This window comes from Dipodomys merriami, unplaced genomic scaffold (assembly GCF_024711535.1).
Source record: "Dipodomys merriami isolate MVZ:Mamm:240054 unplaced genomic scaffold, mDipMer1.0.p SCAF_58, whole genome shotgun sequence".
Lineage (NCBI taxonomy): Eukaryota > Metazoa > Chordata > Mammalia > Rodentia > Heteromyidae > Dipodomys > Dipodomys merriami.
The window spans coordinates 5,879,154-5,895,463 of NW_027206157.1; the positions used below are offsets into that span (position 1 = coordinate 5,879,154).

The window sequence follows — 16,310 nt, forward strand, 5'->3', positions numbered from 1 at the left end:
GCTTGGCCTCAATCCTTAACCCACTGAGGAGTGAGAGTGCTTTGGCCAGACCTGCCTTCAGTTCTGACCCAGCAGCCTTATTGGGTTTGGGGATCATCCAACCTGATCAGTTCCAGTACTAGAGACCCAGGAATGTCAATTTGCTGGCCAACACCTACTCCCTAGGACTTCCACATTAGAAGCTCATTGCACTTTGATATGCCTTGGGGCAAGGACAGAAAACATCTTGCTTCTAGTCACAGATCACCCCCTGGGGAAGTTTACTTTCTAATGAGTGAGATCAGCTTGGCTTAAAGATCTGTACCCCACTCATCTCCACCCTACCAACCTCAGGCCTGGTAGAGGAAAGCTTAGGGAAATTACTATTTCCCAACTTTACTAGCAGCAAGGAACTTGCAACTCACCCAGTAGTATCTTTTCCTTAGAGCTTTCTAATAGTTGCTAAATTCCCATAGGTCCTGTTTCTGAATAAAAAGGGGCTTACAGGTTATTGGTGGCCATGCAGGAATGCCTGGCACAGACAACCTACCTGAAGCCTCACTGCAAGAAGAGTGAAAGATTCTGGCAAAAAGAACCCTTGACTGATGTGGCCTCCTGTGAAAACAGAAGTGTTCGACCTCTTCCTGGCCATTGTAGGTTCTAAGCAATTGAGATTTCCATCTTACTCATGTAAAGTAACCATACCCAATAGGCTAGCTCCATGCATCCCTTTTGTCCTTACAACTCCCCCTGGGCCTCAGATAGCTTTGAATGCTGGAAAAGTGAGTATGAGAATGGGTCATTGGGCCATGTCTCCCCTTCTCTCCTTCACTTGGAAGGACAGAATCAAGCAGTTCTTGATACACTATGGGGCTGGTCAGCTTTTCACTCCCTCAAAGAGCTAGACTCACTTCTGTCCTTAATGTTGCCAGATGCCTTGAGAAACTACCCTGGCAACCAAGATCTTGCACTCATCCTGTGAGTTCTGCTTCACTGTAAGCACAGGGATCGGGGTTCCTGCTACAGTTTCTGGAGAATGTGACTGCAATCCCTCTGATGGGGCATGAGACAAGAACCTATCATTGTGTGAAGGAGAAGTAGATGTGTAATGGCCAGTATTCATAACTGCCTTTTGTGGTTCCATTCCCAAAGAGGAATGTGTAATGACTGGCAGGTATAGCCAGTCCTGTGTCAGAATGAAGGAGGAAGAGGCCCTGCTACCTCAGTGCCCAGACAAGCCTTGAACGTCAATCCTGTCAGTACTCCAAACATCAAATTGGTACTAGGAAAATTGTAATATCTAGTTTCAGTTTTCTTTCTCTTCAAACTGCTTTTTTGCTACTGGCATGCTATTGAGAGATTGCTAACTTTAAAACTGGGCCAGGGAAAATAAAAAATATTGGCATTTGTCATACTCCTCTTCAAAATAGAAGAAATACCATGAATTTGAAACTCCTCTTGAGCACCAGTCCTATATTGCTAAGATTAAATCCTGCTGGCCACCTTTATATTTCAAATACATTGAAAGAATAAAAGGGATTCTTAAGAAGAATAAGGACTAAGAGTATAAAATGTATACTTCTTTATTTATATAAATAAGGCTTTCATATAATTATATTTAAAAGAAATCTGTATTTTTACATTTACCACCAGTGAGTTTCTGACAGGAAAGGCTGTGCATAATGATACACAGCAAGGATCCCACTCCAGGACAACAGGAGCTCAGGAAAGCACCATTAATTTGAGAAGTAGGCAGGCTCTGACACTCCTGTTGCACTGCTAGCAATGGGAAGTCTTAAACTAGTTCCTCCACCAAGTCTTCTTCAAATTCCCCCTGTTCATCAGCAGTGTCATCTTGGCACTGCTGGTACTCGGACACCAGGTCATTGATATTGCTCTCAGCTTCAGTGAACTCCATCTCATCTATGCCCTCACCTATGTACCAGTGCAAGAATGCATTGCACTGGAACATGCCACTGAACTGCTCTGAGATGCACTTGAAGGGATCCTAGATGGCTATGTTTTTGCCGATGAAGGTGGCCGACATCGTGAGTCCATGTGGGGGTGGGGTGGGGGGGAAGGGTAGGGGGGATGTCACACACAGCCGTCTTCACATTGTTGGGGATCCAGTCTCCAACGTAGCTGCTGTTCTTGTTCTGCACGTTGAGCATCTGTTCATCCACCTCTTCATGGACATTCAGCCTCGAAAGATGGCAGCCGCTGTCAGGTAGCAGCCATGGCGGAGATCACAGGTGACCATCAAGTTCTTAGGGTCAAATATCTGCTGGGTGAAGCTCGCGCACCGAGAGAGCATGGTACTGCTGGCTGGCACGGCTGGCCAGGGGCACAAAGCCAGGCATGAAGAAGTGCAGGCGGGAAAGAGCACCATATTCAAGGCCAGCTTGTGCAGGTCTGCATTCAGCTGGCCAGGGTAGCACAGGCAGATGGTAACCCCGCTGTTGGTGCCTGACACCAGGTGGTTCAGGTCGCCATAGTTGGGCGTGGGCAGCTTCAAGTTACAGAAGCAGATGTTGTACAGGGCCTTGTTGTCGATGCAGAAAGTTTTATCTGCATTTTCCACCAGCTGGTGGACAGAGAAGATCGCGTTGTAGGGTTCCAGCACTGTGTTTGACACCTTCGGGGAGGGCATGACACTGAAGGTGTTCATGGTGTGGTTTGGGTACCCCTCTTGAATATTGTTGAGAATCAGGGTGCCCATGCTTGACCCGGTGCCACCTCCCAAAGTGTGGGCCAGCTAGAAACCCTGTAGACAGTCATACCTTTCTGACTTCCGCCTCACCACATCCAGTACCGGCTCCACCAGCTCAGCTTCCTCTGTGTAGTAGCCCTTGGTCCAGTTATTGGTTGCCCCACTCTGGCCTATCAGACACAAGCCATGATGGGACACACACTCCAAGAATATTTACTGTGCCATTTGCATTTTGAAGACAACAGGACTCTTCTGAGCCAACCTTTGCTTTTAATTTAGATAACTTTGGTGAAATAAAGGAAATGTTTTCATTGTATCTGGGACCCTACAAATCACCCAGGTTCTAAAGAAATAAAGACAATGTGGAGGAAGATACATTTTAACCCAAATCAACTACTTGTAGAAATGAAGAACAGAGCCTGCCTCAATACTGGAAATGTAATTAGTTTCACAGGAGGGACAGGAGCACATTGTGATCATAGGAAAGCTAAGCTGCAAGCACTTGTCTGCACCTTGCTCACACATAGCTATGCTTTGATTTCTGGTGTCCTGAAGTAGTTCTCTGTTATTGCCGGGCCTTTGAAATGACCAGCAGTGCTGAAACCTTGTTGGAGGCTTTCCCTGATTGCTGATCTTTCCCTTCAGAGGCTTCTTTGTCATGGGGGGCTTGCAGAGTTGCACTGATCTGAGCTGTCTGAGTGGCCAGGGGCATGACTCCAGTGGACTGGAATAGGTGGGTTAGGTGAGGACAATATCTAGGTGTATAAAGGCTCAGCCCAGCACTGGAGTGCCTGGATGTTAGGACCCATAGACCATGATGACATACCAAATATGAAGTTGTCTGGCCTGAAGCTCTGGCCAAATGGTCCTGATCTCACTGAGTCTAAGGTTCCAGGCTCTAGGTCCACCATGATGGCCCGAGGAACATATTTTTTGCCTGTGGAGACAAGAGTTGACGTAGGCCTATAATTGACAAGAAACTTAGGGGCAGAGCTTATGATTCTGAGTGACTTTCAGCATTCATTACAGAAATTACAGCATTTGAGACATGGAAACAGAAAAGATTGGTTCAGCCATTGAGGGATTTTTTGAAGAGGAGATTAGCAGTGGTTCTCTCACTTCAGCCCTCCCTTCTTTTCAGGCCTCCTGGTCACTTCCGCCTTTTGCACACCATCCCATCCCTGCCAATCCTCCAGGGCTAGTCAGTCTTTACTGATGCAGTCAATATAAGCTAGCTTATGTGGATTCAGAACAGACAGAAGAAAGTAGAAATGCATTTGGAAGGTGGATGGAAAATGCCTCTCAACTGTGACTACCCTTTTTGCCCCTTGGCCAATGAGACAGTCATGAGACAATCAAATTGCTTCAGCTTTCTTGTCATCAAGAGGTGATTCAAACTTATCCATTCTCTTTCTTGACACTGTCTCTCAAATTACAGAGGAACAATATGGTAATCTTGCTTCACAAAAAAAAAATGGAAAAGACAACATTGAAGGAAAAGCTCATTGCTTCATGATGAGTGTTGGGCTGTTAAGAGCCAGTTGTCATTGTTGGAGTTTTTTAAAGTTACTCACCCATAAATCCTTACAGGTGTCTTCCTTGCCAAGGTAATTCAAGTCATTGATTGATATTAGCCTTTAAAACTTCCATGGAGATGTTGAATATTTTTGTGATTACCATCTTGTGAGATGAAATCCATTTCTGACTTAGTAAGGAATGGACTTGAGAATTCTGATAATTCTCTTAGAACTTCAATTCTGAAGGAAGCTAAATAAATCTTGATAGGATAAGAACAAATATATGTGAACTAATCCTTCCTCTTCATCCCTTTTCCTTCCCTAGTACTGTTAATTGGGCCACTGGCTCCTCTTCTCCAGTTCCAAATGCCTCAGGCCTTAACCCATTCCTTCTCCACCTCCTCACATTTTTCTCGTCTCCATTCCTGCCAGTTTTCATCTTCAGGTTCACCTTTAATTCACCTGCTATTGTCTCTGCACATTCCAACACTGTAGATTCCACCAAATGTGGCTTGTCAAGGGAAATAATTATACACTATTTTCTTCTCATATACTTGTACTGTACTCTATAGTAAATCCACTGGCTACATAGCATGTACCTGTTATTAAGTATGATGTCATGTAGAGACACTTGAATGTGTGTGGCAGATTATTTGTAGGTTCTATACAAATACTATTTTATATAAAGAACTTGAGTGTGTGAAGATGTTGTTATTGGTGGGGGTCCTCGAGCCCATTCCATGAGGATACTGAGGGGTGATTGAATTTTAACTAATGGTGCTGTTTTCATACTTCTTTAAATGAACTTATGAACTTATTAAAAGACTATTTTTTCAGCCCTTTGTTTACGGATCAAATCTATAATCCTAGCTAATCAGGAGGCTGAGATCTGAGGATCATGGTTCAGTGTTGTCTCAGAAGGGAAGGAATGTACTTGGAACTCTTATTTCCAATTAACCACACACACGCACACACACACACACACACACACACACACACACGCACCACAACACAACACAAAGCTAGAAGAGAAGCTCTATCAATTGAGCCACTAGTAGACTTCCATGTGAACAGTGACCTGATGGAGCCTCACAGGTGTCTGCTGCACCAGACATCCATTAAAATGGCTAAAGGATGCAGATATCTCATACAAGCTGTGTGACATCTCTGATTGGGTCTGGGATGGATATGGCCACAGACTGTCCTATGACCTTGAGAGTCATATAGCTCTCTCCTACAGACAATTAAACCCTGTACAAAGCAAACCAGTAAGTACCTTCCCTTAGGACCCCTCCTGTCTAGCAAGACATTTGATATTCTCTTCTTCAATAAATCATTGCTGTTTTATTCTTCCCTCTGCATCCATGAACTCATTCTTTGAGATCATAGAGACAAAAGATGTGATTCAGTTATTAGGTTTTCAGTATCAACATGATGGCCTGCTTCAAAACAGAACTTTTTTTTTAATTGATTGTATTTTATTTTATTTGAGAACATACTGTACAGAGGGGCTAAAATTACATGGGCAGGATAATGCATACATTTCTTACCAAGCATTGCAGCCTCCTCCTTTGTTTACCCTTCACTTCCCTTCCCCGCCTCCCCCCTCCCTCCACCCAATTTTACCCCCCTCCCCCCACCCAATTATATCCCCCTCCCCCCCCCACACCGACATTGTAAAGCTGGTTTTGACATGACATTTTGTGCTTCTCATTGTTGCAACAGGTCCACCTGAATCCTTAAACGTCTTGTTTGTCCCCATCTCCTCCACATGTTATACTGACATCAAATATAGTGAAAGCGGGGGTTACACTGTGGGGGAGGGACATACAAAGCAACAAAGAAATAATCTTATAAATGCTTTAGAAACACATGCATGAAAGAAACGAAACATTAAAATACATAATTAAGGGTTCATTTTCCTAACATCACATTATCTGACCTTTTCCGCTTGACTCATACCTATACTAGATATTGCAAATAAGGGAAACCATGGGACCTATGCTTCTTTGGGCCTGGCTTACTTCACTTAATATAATTTTTTCCAAACCTTTCCATTTCCTAACAAATGGGGAAATGTCATTCTTTCTGATGGAGGCATAGAATTCCATTGTGTATATATACCACATTTTCTTGATCCATTCATCTACTGAGGGGCATCTGGGTTGGTTCCATGTCTTAGCTATGGTAAATAATGCTGCAATAAACATAGTTGTGCTGGTAGCTTTAGTGTGGTCTTGTTTGTAAACATTTGGGTAAATGCCCAAAAGTGGGATTGCTGGATCATAGGGGAGATCTATGTGAAGTCTTTTGAGGAACATCCATACTGCTTTCCAAAGTGGTTGAACAAGTTTACATTCCCACCAACAATGAAGTAAGGTTCCTTTCTGTCCACATCCCCTCCAGCATCTGTTGTTGTTAGAGTTCTTGATTTTTGCTGTTCTAACTGGAGTGAGATGATATCTCAATGTTGTTTTGATTTGCATTTCTTTTATGGCTAGGGATGTTGAACATTTCTTCATGTGTCTATTGGCCATCCTTCTTTCTTCTTCAGAGAAGCTTCTCTTTAAGTCTTTCGCCCACTTATTTATTGGGCAGTTGTTTCTTTGAGGATTTGTTGTTGGGTGGTTTAATTTTTTGAGTTCCAAGTATATTTTAGATATGAGACCCTTGTCCGTTGTATGGCTAGTAAAGATCTTCTCCCAATCCGTGGGCTTTCTATTGATCTTGCCAGCTATGTCATTTGCCCTGCAGAAGCTCTGCAACCTTATGCAATCCCATTTGTCCAACCTTTCTTTGATTTGTTGTGCTTCCGGGTCTCTATTCAGAAAATTTCGACCTGAGCCAAGGAGACCTAGGGTTTCTCCTATTCCATCCTGTAATGTTTTCAGAATGTCTGCTTTGACTTCAAGGTCTTTGATCCATTTGGAGTTGATTCTGGTGCAGTGTGATATATAAGGATCTAGCTTTAGTTTTCTACATGTAGTTAACCAATTTTGCCAGCACCATTTACTGAAGAGGGTGTCTTTCTTCCATTCCATTGTTTTAGCTTCCTTATCGAAGATTAGATGGCTATAGGTCTGTAGGTTCATTTCTGGGTTTTCAATTCCATTCCATTGGTCCTGAGGTCTGTTCTTATGCCAATACCAAGCTGTTTTGATTACTATGGCTTTATAGTAGAGTTTGAAATTTGGTATTGATATTCCTCCAGCAGTGTTCTTTCCATTGAGGAGCGTTTTTGCTATTCGGGGTCTTTTATTGTTCCATATGAATTTTTGGATTGCCTCCTCTATTTCCTTGAAGAATGAGGGTGGAATTTTGATAGGTATCGCGTTGAATTTGTAGATAGCCTTGGGAAGTATTGCCATTTTCACGATGTTGATCTTGCCAATCCAGGAGCATGGGAGGTTTTGCCATTTTTTAAGTTCTGTGTTGATTTCCTTTTTCAAGATTTTAAAGTTTTCATCATAGAGGTCCTTCACTTCTTTGGTTAAGTTAATTCCTAGGTATTTTATTTTTTGTGGGGCTATTACAAATGGAGTTGCTTTCCTAATTTCAGCCACACTTTTCTCATTGTTGGCATATAGAAAAGCCATTGATTTTTGGGGGTTAATTTTATAACCTGCTACTTTGCCAAAGTTTTGAATCAGCTTGAGTAATTTGGGAGTGGAGTCTATGGGATTCTTTAAATACAAGATCATGTCATCTGCAAAGAGGGAGAGTTTTATTTCTTCTTTCCCTATTTGGATCCCCTTTATGTCTGCATCTTGTCTTATTGCTGTAGCTAGGCATTCTAATACTAGATTGAAGAGAAGTGGAGAGAGTGGACATCCTTGTCTTGTTCCTGAGTTAAGAGGAAATGGCTTTAGTTTTTCACCATTGAGTATAATGCTGGCTGTAGGTTTGTCATATACAGCCTTTATTGTATTGAGGAATGTTCCATGGATTCCGAACTTTTCCAGAACCTTCATCATAAAGGGGTGTTGGATCTTGTCAAATGCTTTTTCTGCATCTATTGAGATAACCATGTGGTTCTTATACTTGCTCCTATTGATGTGATGAATAATATTAATTGATTTGCGTATATTGAACCAGCTTTGCATCCCTGAAATGAATCCTGTTTGATCATGGTGTATGATTTTTTGGATGAATTGTTGAAGTCGATTGGCCAAAATTTTGTTGAGAAGTTTTGCATCAATATTCATCAAAGAAATGGGTCTATAGTTCTCTTTCTTTGATGAGTCCCTGCCTGGTTTTGGGATGAGGGTTATGATGGCTTCATAGAATGTGTTCGGTAGTGAGCTTTCTCTTTCAATTTCATTGAAGAGTTGGAGGAGTATTGGTGTGAGCTCTGCTTTGAAGGCCTTGTAAAATTCCGCTGTAAAACCATCTGGTCCTGGACTTTTCTTAGCTGGGAGGTCTCTTATTGCTGTTTCTATTCCAATGCTTGATATGGGCCTGTTAAGCTGGTTTAACTCATCTTGGTTTAGTTTTGGCATGTCAATATTTGCTAGGAAAAGGTCCATTTCTGTCAAGTTCTCAAACTTATTAGCATAAAGTTTTGAGAAGTATTCCCTTATAATGTTCTGAATCTTGGTTGTTTCCGTGGTGATGTTTCCATTCTCATCTCTGAGTTTATTAATTTGGGTGTGTTCTCTTCTTTTTCTGATAAGATTTGCTAAGGGTCTGTCAATTTTGCTAATTGTTTCGAAGAACCAACTCTTTGTTTTGTTGATTCTTTCTATAGTTTTTTTGGATTCTAATTCATTTAATTCTGATTTAATTTTGATTATTTCTTTCCGTCTACTGGATTGGGGTTTATCTTGCTGCTCTTTTTCAAGTAGGTTTAGATGTGTCATTAAATTGCTAGTTTCCGATGTCTCCAATTTGTTGATGTAGGAGCTCAGAGCTATAAACTTGCCTCTGAGTACTGCCTTTGCTGTGTCCCAGAGGAGCAGGTAATTTGTGTGTTCATTTTTGTTGAATAGCATGAACATTTGAATTTCCTTTCTAATCTCTTCCATGACCCACTCATGATTCAGCAGTGTGTTGTTCAGCCTCCATGTGATACCGGACTTTCTTTGGTGGCTTTTGGTGTTGAGTTCTAATTTTATTCCCTTGTGGTCAGAGAGAATGCAAGGTATAATTTCAATGTTTCTGAATTTAGACAAGTTTGCTTTGTGGCCTAAAATGTGATCTATTTTAGAAAACGTTCCATGTGCTGCTGAGAAGAACGTGTATTCTGATGCTGCTGGGTGAAATGTTCGGTAAATGTCTGTTAAGTCTAGTTGATCTATGCAGCTGTTTAGATCTGCGGTTTCTCTGTTGAGTTTTTGCCGAGTTGATCTATCTAGTGGGGAGAGTGGTGTGTTAAAATCCCCAACAATTAATGTCTTTGGATCTATATGGGATTTGAGGGAAAGTAGTGTTTCTTGGATAAATTTGGGTGCTCCATTGTTTGGCGAATAGATATTTAGAATTGTAATATCCTCCTGAAGGAGAGATCCTTTAATTAGTATGTAGCGACCTTCTTTATGTCTTCTCACGAATTTTAATTTGAAGTCTATTTTATCTGATATTAGGATTGCAACTCCCGCCTGTTTATGAGGGCCGTTTGCTTGGTAGATTTTGTTCCAGCCTTTAACCTTGAAAATATGTTTGTTTTTATGGGCAAGATGTGACTCCTGCAGGCAGCAGATAGAAGGGTCTTGTTTTTTAATCCAATTAGACAGACTATGTCGCTTAATTGGAGAGTTCAGTCCGTTAACGTTAAGAGATAGGACTGAGAGGTATTTGGGAGTTCCTGCCATGTTATTCACCTTCTTGGGGGCTGTCAAAGCTGGGTTCTTCCTAAGGTTCTTGGATTCTCAGTTTAGGTGCAGTTTTTTGGCCTTTGTTGCGTTCTTGTTGGTTTTCTATGTGTAGGACATCTTTAAGAATCTTTTGTAGGGCTGGTTTGGTGGAGATGTATTGTTTCAATTTTTCTTTGCTATGGAAGGTTTTTATTTGGCCTTCAGTTATGAAGGAGAGTTTAGCTGGGTACAGTATTCTTGGTTGATAGTTGTTTGTTTTTAGGGCATGGCATATGTCATTCCAGGCTCTTCTTGCTTTGATTGTCTCTGCTGAGAAATCTGAGGTTATTCTAATTGGTTTCCCTTTATAGGTGATTAACCTTTTCTCCTTGACAGCTGTAAGGATCTTTTCCTTGGTCTGGGTTGATCCTGTTTGGATGATAATGTGACGGTGGGATGTCCTATTCTGGTCTGGTCTATTTGGGGTTCTAAAAGCTTCTTGTATCTGAATAGGCCTATCTTTTTGTATGTTTGGGAAGTTCTCTGCTAGGATCCTGTTAAACAAATTTCCTACACCATTAACTTCTGTTTCTAGGTGCTCCTCTACACCCATTATCCTTAGATTGGGCCTTCTGATGGTGTCTCCCAGGTGTTGGATAGATCTATCATATTTCTTGGACTTGTCTTGGATGGTTGTATGTTCTTTCTCTATAATATCTAGGCTGTCTTCCATCCCTGAGATTCGATCTTCTGCATGGTCTAACCTGCTGTCAAGACTCTCTACTTTGTTTTTTATCTCTTTTCCTTCTAATTGGTCAGCTTTGATGGCTTCAATTTCTTTGTTGAAGCTCTGTTTTAGGTCTTGTATGAATTTCTTTACTTCCTTAATTTGGTGTTCAGTGTTTGTTCTCAAATCACTTAGTTGATTGGTTATGGTTTCTTTGGACTCCCATTCCTTCTGTTGGGTTCCATTCAGCATTCCCTTTGTGGTCTCCCTGACTTCCTTCAGCTCTTTGTTAATGGATTCCATGAATGCCTTTAGTGATCTTTGTGTATTCTCTACCTGGTCTCTTAATTCGTGAATTACTCTTTGATTAGTTTCCTCCCTTCTGTGGGATTCCTGCACTTCTCTTTGAGTGTTCTCTGCCTGCTCACGCCATTCCTCCCTTTCTCTTTGAGTATTCTCAAGTTGTTCACGCAAATCCTGTATCAGTTTTTGAGAAGCTTCCTCACGCTTATGATATTCCTGTATAAACTTCTGGGATGCCTCCTCTCTCTCCCTATCACGCTCATACAGAGTCCTTTGTACATTGTCAAACTTCTCATTTATCATGTTTGCTATTAGTGTTTGTAGAGCTGTTTGGGAACTCTCATCTGGATTATTCTTTATCTGTTCTAATCCCTGATTATCAAGGTTGGGAATTGAGATACCCGAATTTGCCATTTTTCTTGTGTTTTTCCGGCTTACTTGGCCCATTTGAGATGAAGATTGCACCACAGTTTTGTGCTAGAACACTATCTTAAGGCAACCATCAACCAAAGTTTGCATTTGTACCGTCAATGGTCTACAGATACAATCTAGTTCAACAGATAGATCTATTCAACATCAAACGACTATATGTTAAAGGACTTGGAACCGCAGAAAAGATTTAGGAAAACCACAAATTATTATGATTAGGGAGAGATGTTGGTAAAAAATGGGAATAGATTGGTGTGGGGAGGCACAGGGAGAGTTAAAAATATCCTAATCACAGTGCAGGAAATGGGTTGTGTAGGATGCAAGTAGAGAGAGAGAGAAAAAGAAGAGACGGAAAGGGGAATAAAGAGAGACCAGAAAAAGAATACAAACGTAAAAATTAATGTTATTATAGAGGTTAAAAGACCGTCTATTTAGAGAGGAATGTGAATATGTTCAGAGAAGGGGAGGGACATAGAGGAGATGTGAAAATCTTTAAGGATGGGAAAGGGAGAAGAAAAGATCAGAAGTTCAGTAGAGCTAGATAAAAAACAAAAAGATAATTAAGAAAGAAAGAAAAAGAGAAAGAAGACAAGAAAAGAAAGGAAAACTCTCATTCACGTATTCCTAAAATAAAAATTATAAGATGAGAAAAAAAGTTACTGGAAAACAATTATTTTTTCAGAAGAGGCAAAAATTAAAGATTAATAAAAGTTTTAGAAGGGAAAAAAATTACATATATATATATATATATATATATATATATATATAAGGTAACAAAAAACAAAAAACAAGCAAAAAAAAGAAAAGAAGAAGAAGAAGAAGAAGAAAAAAAGAAAAGAAAGGAAAAAAAAGGCTTTTGATTTTTTTTTTGGGGGGGGGAGGAGTGGGAAGAATCCTGTATCTCCCTTTTGTCTGCAACCAGTCTCTTGTTGGAGTCTCTGGTCAGCTTGAGGTCCTGTGGCTTGATTGGTTTCTTAAGTCGGTTGTTTGGAAGAGGCAGAAAAATGCTCTGCTTTACCCAAGATTTTGAGATCCCCCTCCCAGGTTAGTTTTCTGGGAGTGTGGTCTGCTTTGAGAGTCACAAAAGAGGGGGATGTGGTGATGAGGCTAGGTTCTGGGTAGAGTTGAGGCCTTTCAACAAACAGTAGCTTTTCCCTGGGGCTATTTTGTGATAAAGCTCACAGCGCCCAGCCTGGAGCCATTCTCAGGGTTTCTGTTTTTCAATTGATTGTGGTGGCTGCTAGAGGGAGGGACAGCCTCTGGCTCTGGTTACCCAGTGAGGCAAGGCACTCCGATGGCTGGCGCCTGAGCTGGGTGACTTTTCCCTGGATGGAGCTGAGTCTGGCAGGTCACTTCGCCGTTAAGTTCTTGTGACCTGCTAAATGACTCATTTTATTCCAAGGCCTGAGCTGGAGCTAGCAGCTCCTCCGAGCTTTGTCGATATCCAAGATGGAGATCACCGGTGCTGGGGGGGAGGGGTGGCCTTCCCTCCTCTGCTCCCTGAGGAGTGAGGACCAAGGGCTTGTACTCACGCCGAGTCTTGGATCCTGGGTCGTCTCTGGTCTGCAAACAGCAGGATGAAGATGTTCGCTCCTTGTCGGTTCTTGTTTGTGTTGAGTAGAATCCGCTCATCCGCTGCGTCTGGCTCCTTCGTCCCCGACTCTCTGTGTCTCAGCTATGACTCCGCGGCGGTGGTCGCCGCCGCGACTCCGCCGCCGGAGCGGCAGCTGATGCGTTTCCTTGGCTTCCCCTCTCTTGTCTAACTCTCTGTCCTGTGATGGCACACTTGGTGTGATTCTCTGGCTTAGGACTGTTCACTGGAATTCTAAAACTACTTTCTATGCGAGAGCTTGTTCAGATTCCAGCTTCTCCTCCGCCATCTTCAAAACAGAACTTTTATCTGCTTCCTGGGCACCAAAGCTGGTGGATCCTGAATGCTTTTATCTTGAGCCCTTTTTGTGTTGCCACCAAACCTGTGCTTCAGTATCATCAGTGCCCAAGGGACACACCGGGAATGCGTTTGTTCCAATCACACATGGTATACCTAGGTGTTGAGTCTGCAAACATGATGGGTACTCACAGATGTGTGACTTAGTGATGTCAGCCACTCAGCACAAGGTTTCCCTGGACCAGAGTCTCATCCCCATGCATTGGGTGGATGATAGGTGAAACCTTTGTTTCTCATACACAGATTATATCCTGGTTGTTCCTAGCAAATGAATTCCATAGACCCCAGGGGAAACAAGCTGAATCCTTCTTTTAGTCATTTCTTCCCTAACACTGACACATCTGCTCCTTGAAGACACCATGGCCACATACCTCTCAGTAGAGGCTTTCCAAGACCCTACTCCATCATGTCACCCACCCACTTCAGATCTTTTAGCAGCCACTTTCCTCTAATAAACACTTCCCTCACGTCCAGCCTCCCCTATGAAAGTCTTCACTGTTGGGTTTTTATCCTAATGTAGAGGTCACATGCTTAACTATCAAGGTCATGGTTATTTGATATCTTTGGGGTCTACACACAGGACTGCTCAGGGCAATATTGACCCAATGTCTATGGCTCTGTTCACAAGACTGCTCAGTGCCATGGTGATGGGATGTATAGTGTCTGCATATGGGACTGCTCAGTACTATAGTGAATGATGCAGAATATCCATAGAAGGGCACCATTTTCCCATTGAGATTTTCAGCTTTCATTACTTGTGTATAGCTGGTATTCCACACAGCACTCTAAAATCTATGGGAATTTAGGAGAGAGCCACTTTATCATGAGTTAGCAGAGAATGGAATAAAATAGAATACTCAGCTGTAGTGGTGGTGGCTTTAGCTGGTATTTCTTGATACTCAGCAGACTAAGATCTGAGGATCTAAGTTCAAGGCCAGTCCAGGCAAGAAAATTCATTGAGATTCTTATCCCTAATTAACCACCAAAAATCCCAAAGTACAACTATGACTGAAGTGGTAGAGCACTAATCTTCAGCAAAAAAAAATCCAAATCAATGTTTATGCATTAATTTAAGCCTTAGGACCAACACACACACACACACACACACACACACACACACACACACACACACACACACACACACACACACACACACACACACACACACACACACAACCATTTGTCCAGCACTGGTGGCTCACACACCTGTAATCCTAGCTATTTAGGACGCTGAGGTCTGAACTTCAGAGTTTCAATCCAGCCTAGGCAGAAAAGTTTGAGACTTATCTCCAATTAACCACCAGAAAACCAGAAGTGGTCCTGTGGCTCAAAGTGCAAAAGCACTAGCCTTGAGGGACAGTGTCTAGGTCCTGAGTTCAAGCCTTTCGACTGACAAGAAAAATAAAATGTAACACCTGGATCAGGTCCTTTGTCTCCTTTGTTTGAGGAAAGAGTCTACAGACAAAAAGGAAGAGGTAAGACAGCATAACTTTATTGAAGGAAAAGACCATCAGAACCCTTGCTAGACAGGAGAGGCCCATGGGAGGGAAGGCACTAGTTGGTGTGGGTTATGTAGGTATTAATGAGGTGTCTTTAGGAATGAACTATATGTCTCTCATGACCATTGGACAGTCTGCAGGTCATATCACTCCCCAGGCCTAGTCAGAAGCTCCACAAAGCCAACCCAAGATCTTTATGCATTCTTTAGTCCTTCTGAGTAAGTTATAATTTTGGTACCTACCTCTGGGGTATAGTCACCTCATCACAGTGTTCATTGTTCCAGGGGCGATGGGCCATGATATGATGTCAAGGAGCCTGCACACAGGACTGCTCAAGGCCAAAGTAAAAGAGAACTTCTGTGGGAGAGAGACTTTGCCTCCATTGCACAGACATGCTCTTTTTATGCTCTGATAACTCTGGGCGGTTTTTCCATGTTTTCTCATTTTTTTCTCCAATGCTTTAGATGGAAACCAGGACATCATGCATGTAAGGCAAGCACTTTCCCATTGCACTTATATTTCTTTCCTTGGATTTGTTTTTAAATGAGCAGTAGATTTCATCTTTGTGTATAGGAAAATAGTTATCAAATATCTCCATTTTAAAGCTTTCAGCTGATGAAGTAGCACAGTATTTTTTATAATCTAAAATAGAAATATTCTGCCTTGGATATGTCCAGAGGCCTCAGACATAAAAAGGCTTGGGATAACTGCTGTGCAATTGGAAAGGCCAGGCTGAAGCCTTTTCCTTTTGCCCCAGCTTGCTGTTGCACCAGTGCTCCTTTCACCAGAAATGCTCATTTTCTCCATTTCTGCTCCTTGACACTTAGCTAGAGGAGTCAGCTCCAGCCCTCTGAGAACTCTCTATGGGGGTGCGGAGTGGGGATTCCAGTATGGGAGAGGGCTTCTCTTCCCCCTCCATCTTTTGTGCTGGTCTTGGGCTTGATCTCAGGGACTGGCTCAGTCAGTTTTTCTGTTTGTGTATTTTTTCTTGCTTGTTTGATTTTTAGTCAAGGGTAGAACTTAGGCAACAGTTTCACTTCCAGATATTTGGGCTCCTAATTAGTGATGAGTCTCATGAACTTCCCTACACAGGCTGGCTTTGAACCTCATTCCTCAGATGTTTGCCTCATGAATAACGTGGATTATAAGCATGAGTCACAATCACCTGGCAGAGAGAGGGGTCTTCTTTCAGACATACCAACTACACAGTGACAAAGATCAAGAGGGGTAGCCTCTTTGTTTCAGCTGACCCCATCTTTTTCCATCACATCCAGCGTCAGCCCTGTACCAGCTATGGAGAAGAGCTTGGTGCTTCTTCAGGCCTGATCTGAATTAATTCATTGATCATACTAATAATAAATAAAATATTTCATGAGTATGTTTGTCTTCTCACCAACAGGAACGGA

The 16,310-nt window shown here is 42.1% G+C and overlaps 1 pseudogene; it reads right to left on the minus strand.

Moving 5' to 3' along the window:
- Nucleotides 1-1,774: 1,774 nt before the first annotated feature.
- On the minus strand, nt 1,775-15,202 carry LOC138813051 (tubulin beta-2 chain-like; annotated as a pseudogene).
- Nucleotides 15,203-16,310: the final 1,108 nt, after the last annotated feature.